Genomic DNA, 6,000 nt, shown 5'->3' with positions numbered 1-6,000 from the left:
GTATATTTTAAATTAAATCAGAAAAACTAATTGCATTGAGGACCCTATAGCGCCTGTATGGTGCTTTTCCGCAAAGCCAGAGAGAGTACGATACGTCACTCTCATATATTTATTCAGTCCTCCATCTTATTGGCCGAGGTATCAATAGGACAAGCTTCTACTAAAAAGTAAACTCGACTATTACGCGGTTGAGCGCTAGACCGGCGACAAGGTACGTTGGCAGCGCCCGTAGAGAGAGCCGTAGTCAAGCCCTTAGCAAAGGCCTAGCTAGTACACTAGGGAATCTGGCATATCGTAACCATTTTAATGCACTATAAGGGTACTTACAGTGATCGGGAACAGTATAAAAACTAACCGCACACCTAGTGTTAACAATGACAGTCTTTTATAATACAACTTGGCATTTTGGCAATTAATTTTGATTCAAATTGATCAACGAAACGACTAACGACGAGAGTTTAACATACTTGAAGACGAAATTGTCAGAGTCAGACTCAAAAAAAACCCGACCTAAATTCTTCTGCTTAGAGTGCTAAAATCTCATTGGCTAAACGCTATTTAAACCAGCCAGTCATCTGGCAGGTCTGGAAAAGCACGACAGTGAAGTTTAGAGATAGGGGTTAAGGGTTTTGTCCATATAAAATTTTATTTTAATTATAAAATGAAAACTATCGCTAATAATTTAATTTCAGTAGTACCACTATCTTTATAAAAGTACTATTGACGCTAAGAGACAAAAAAAGTTTATGGGTGAACCATTCCTTTAAAGAGGCTTACGCTTGAGTTCAAACGTCAACAATAGCTATGTTTAAAATTATTTTAGGAATAAAGTTCCTTAAAACGATTTAACTAGAATTAAGGTAAATTAATGACGATTAAATTAATAAATATCAATTATATTTTTTTTTTAATATTTAAAAATAGCCTCTAAATTGCGTCTCGACTTGGAGAGGTTTATTTTGGATTCCCAACTTGTACTCATCCCTTACAAAAATATTAAGCTGTAATTTATCTGAATACACGCTTTTCTGACTTGCTAAATTAACATCTGAGATGGTCCAACTGTTTAGGTACATGTACAAGTTCTTACCACATCTAGCTAAAAAGGTCTTTTCGTCTATCTAACATCCACAACATACACACTCACAGAACATAATCAAAAAAGTCTTTAAAACTTGTAGCTAAAAACCGATTACAACTGAAGGGAAGGGTCCCGACAGGCTTGTTTTACGTCTATTCGCAACCAGGAAAACTGCTGTAGACTTATATGATAGCGCTAAAGTACTTTGGTTCGCAATTTCCTTCACATTTCGAGCGCCATGGTGATAGTAGATCTTGTCTTAATCGGTGAAGTTGGACTGCAAAACCGAGTGTATTCAATTCTCGAGTCATTCTCGAACTAGCTCTCAGTAAGTCTCTAGCATTACGAAGTATAGGCAGTGTCATACTTATTGAAATATATGCTGATAAACTTTTGATAACTGTATATACAATACTGGCCCTTTTATGACCAAAAATGTTTCAATTTTCTATCTTTTATGGTGGTTTAAATATTTTTAGGATCGAGACGTGACAGTATTAGATCAAAAGATCTTATTGAGATGAATGAGTAAAGCTTTTTAAGATGCCTTTTTAGGCCTAACCAATTGTTTATTCAAAGTTTAGGAAAATAAAAGCAGTAATATTAATGCCTAACAGAAGCAGATAAAAATTTATGGAGCGCTCGAAGTTGACTTCCCCATACAAAAATTTTAAGCTGTAATTCATCTGCATACGCGCTTTTTTATCGCTACCACGCTGTAATAGGTATACATTAAGGCTACATTTCTGCAGCTAAAAAAACGGGAAAATTTCACAGCAATTCTAGAACTGCAAATTGACTGCCGTTTCTACATTTTCTGTTTGTTAACTGTTAACTGTCTAGCCTGGCAGAAATATGCAGCGCAATGCAATTCTGCAAACGCTATGCAAAAGTAGAAATACCAGCTGTTAGTTTAAAACTGTAATTTGACCGTTTTTATAGATATGTTACAGGTCTGAAAAAGTGATGGAAAAGTAGAAATCCGGCTGCTAATTTAGAACTGTAATTTGACCGTTTCAATAGACATGTTACAGGTCTGCAAAAGTGATAGAAAAGAAGAAATACAGCTGCTAATTTAAAACTGCAATTTGACCACATTTATAGACATGTTACAGGTCTGCAAAAGTGATAGAAAAGTAGAAATCCAGCTGCTTATTTAAAACTGCAATTCTACCATATTTATAGACATGTTACAGATCTGCAAAAGTGATGGAAAAGTAGAAATGCAGCTGCCAATTTAGAACTGTAATTTGACCATTTTATAGACATGTTACAGGTCTGCAAAATTGATAGAAAAGTAGAAATCCAGCTGCTAATTTATAACTGCAATTTGACCACATTTATAGGCATGTTACAGGTCTGAAAGAGTGATTGAAAAGTAGAAATCTAGCTGCTAATTTAAAACTGCAATTTGACTACATTTAAAGACATGTTACAGGTCTGCAAAAGTGATGGAACAGTAGAAATACAGCTGCCAATTTAAAACTTTAATTTGACCTAAATTTGCCATTTTTATACACATGTTACAGGTCTGCAAACGTGATGGAAAAGTAGAAATTCAGCTACCAACTTAAAACTGTAATTTAACCACATTTAGAGAGATATATTGCAGGTATTCAAAAGTAGGAAATTCTACTTTTGAATACCTGCAATATGTCTATAAATGTGGAATAGTTACAGTTTTAAATAGGCAGCTGGATTTCTACTTTTCCATCACTTTTTCAGACTTGTGACATGTCTATAAATATGGTCAAATTACAGTTTTAAATTGGCAGCTGGATTTCTATTTTTCCATCACTTTTTCAGACTTGTAACATGTCTATACATGTAGTCAAATTACAGTTTTAAACTAGCATCTGGTATTTCTACTTTTCTATCACTTTTGCACACCTGTAACATGTCTATAAAAATGGCCAAATTACAGTTTTAAATTGGCAGCTGGATTTCTGCTTTTCCATCACTTTTGTAGACCTGTTACATGTCTATAAATTTGGTCAAATTTCAGTTTTAAATTGGCAGCTGAATATCTACTTTTCCATAAGTTTTGCAGACCTGTAACATGTCTATAAATGAGGTCAAATTACAGTTTTAAATTGGCATCTGGATTTCTACTTTTCCATCACATTTGCAGGCCTGTAACATGTCTATAAATGTGGTAAAGTTACAGTTTTAAACTAGCAGCTGGTATTTCTACTTTTTCATCACTTTTGCAAACCTGTAACATGTCAATAAATATAGCCAATTGCAGTTTTAAATTGGCAGCTGGATTTCTACTTTTCCATCACTTTTGCAGATCTGTAACATGTCTATAACTGTGGTCAAATTACAGTTTTAAACTAGCAGCTGTTATTTCTACTTTTGCATCGCGTTTGCAGAATCGCGCTGCATATTTCTGCCAGTACAGATATTAACAGATAATAAACAGAAAATGTAGAAACGGCAGACAATTTGCAGTTCTGGAATTGTTGTTAAATTTTCGCGTTTTTCGAGCTGCAGAAAATGTAGCCTTAATGTATACCTATTACAGCGTGATAGCGATAAAAAAGCGCGTATGCAGATGAATTACAGCCTAAAATTTTTGTACGGGTATGCTATGGCTTGAACATCCTGTTTTTCTGATCGTAATGTTTTACTACTGAGCTATGTTGATGATATAGATGAAATAAGTAATCGTTAGGCTTATTTGTCAATGTTTTTAACGTCTCGTTTTTTGTCATAACTTTTGGTTTTCTGAACCGATGTTCAATTTGAAAACAGTTTTGGATTCTACGGGACAAAACGCGTGCAATGATAGCATTGTTGATCCATTTTAAGCATTATTTCATAATGTCGTTATCGGGGGGGGGGGCTTTACTATTTCCGCTATGGCTAACGCCCTATTAGCGCCACAGTGTCATTTTTAATTTTAAAATAATTTTGAGAAGTCAGCCTATTTAGAAAGTCCTATTTTGTTACTCTAGCTCAAATAGGAACAAAATGGCAGCCAAATGAAAATGTCCAGAAACTTTTGTCCGGGACTGTACACATAATGTCGGCAGCATTTTTTTAAATTTTTCCTTCAATTAAAATAATAAATCTAATTGACCTTGGTCTCAGAATTTTAATATGACAGGCTAAATATTTTTTTAAAACAAATTTAAGCTATTCCAAGTGAAAAATCAAACTTGCCAAATTTTCGCAAGTAAAATACAACTGATACCTGACTATCAAGGGTTCGCCTCCAATTTTGATTGAAATATGGATTCTTTGAATTTCTATCAAACTGAGTAGTAGGCGCCATCTACCATAAAGATAAAGGCAAAAGTAAGTAAAAAATGCCAAATGGTGGAATTTGAAAAAAAAAACTGTTTCTTAGTTTTGAAAACGGTTTTTAATAAAATTTGAACTTTAGATTTAGATTTAGTCCTTATCTCATTTTCATTGGGAAAAATTAATTTTAAGTATGTTTAGCTTTTATTTTTCAAACGTGACCGGATCTGCGAAGTTCAGTATGAATTATCAAAACCTTGAAAATACATACATATATTTTACATTTATTTATCAATTTCCGTTAAAATGTTTAGCGCGGTCACTGCAATAAAAAAATATATAAATTATTCTTTCAAAACAATGAAATATACTCAATGCCATAAGTAGCATAAAACAATAAGTATGACACTTAATGAAATTTGTTAAGGTTGATGCGTTTCCAGGTATAATCCAGTTTTGAAAAAAACAATACTTATAACAAGGATACAAACATTCTTTATGAAAACGTGTATTATCAGATTTACCTTACTTATGATAATTTAATCTTTTAATTAAGAAATTACGTATCGCGTCCAATAAAATTATTAACGATATAGACGAACAAACAAATTTAAGCTACTGATAAATTGAAAGTATTATTTACATGTGTGTTAATTATGAGAAATATAACATACAGGGTGGAAAGCTTGGCCAACAACCTCCTACTTCGTAGATGTAATGCAGGTTTAAAGGGTAGTGGATTTACAGGCCCTGTTAAGGTAATTAAACGAGTAGTTGAAATACTTCTAATTTGCATATGAAAACTACGAGAAAGCAATGTGAGTTTGACTGGGCGTTGATAGTCCAGTCAAGTACAGATAATCAAATTTTCAGATTTGAAGACATGATTAAAAACCGTGATGTATTTGAAAAAATTCTTATCATAGTTTTTTTAATCATAATTTCATTTCCTCAACATTGTTTCAACATGTATTTTGCTCTGAATGGTAGTTCTAGAAAAAGTTGCGTCTTCAAAAATTTTTAAAGGGTACTAGTGTTATACTAGCAAAAACGGATCTATGCAAGAAGAACGTTGAACGTAGCCAATTCCCTACCCATCCTAGACTACTTTATAAATTTTGATGGGAGTGGCTTTTAGTTTAACTCGCGCTCGCCATCTATCGACATTATCCTCTTATATTTTAGGCTTTAAATATAGATACTGCATAAGGCAAGTAAATAATAATAATAAGTTTTAATTGCCGTACAATAATAATTATAGTACAAAGAAATAAAAACCAGTACTTAAAGAAAATATTTAAATAGACATCAATTATATATATTCTTAACTTTGAAACTTAATTCCACTAAATCGGGAGTTATATCGCTTTGTTGTCCACTTAACTTTTTTACCACCGGCGCAATTTCGGAAAAAAATATCTTACCACGAAAATAGAGATAAAAATGACGAGAAGTCGCTATATACAAAATTTGTAGGTGGAGTCAAAATATAAGCAGACGAAGTTTCTCAATAAAGTATGCGAGGATGGTACCAGAGGCTAAAGCTATGATCCGACGTTCTTAGTACATAAATCCGTTTTTGATACTAGGTACTATTTTAGACAAACATTCGTTATTAGGGGGTTCAAATACTCGGATATCTAAAAAGTTGAGCTTGATTAGTTAAAATG

The 6,000-nt window shown here is 33.1% G+C and overlaps 1 long non-coding RNA gene across 2 annotated transcripts in view; it reads left to right on the top strand.

The window, feature by feature from the left end:
- Positions 1–768: 768 nt before the first annotated feature.
- LOC149593696 (uncharacterized) overlaps positions 769–6,000 on the top strand; it is a 91,284-nt gene continuing 86,052 nt past the window's right edge. Inside the window, exons 1-3 of one of the 2 annotated variants that reach the window (XR_016379522.1) lie at positions 769–860; positions 925–1,107; positions 1,182–1,409. This is a non-coding gene — a long non-coding RNA (uncharacterized LOC149593696). Of the gene's footprint in view, positions 861–924; positions 1,108–1,181; positions 1,448–6,000 lie in introns of those variants that run through there. The other variant, XR_016379521.1, reaches the window with a different exon arrangement.

The sequence above is a fragment of the Phalangium opilio genome, unplaced genomic scaffold (genome assembly GCF_054372755.1).
Source record: "Phalangium opilio isolate 3A_F unplaced genomic scaffold, DU_Popi_V2 ptg000487l_1, whole genome shotgun sequence".
NCBI classification, from domain to species: domain Eukaryota; kingdom Metazoa; phylum Arthropoda; class Arachnida; order Opiliones; family Phalangiidae; genus Phalangium; species Phalangium opilio.
This window is presented reverse-complemented; position numbering and strand designations above follow the sequence as displayed.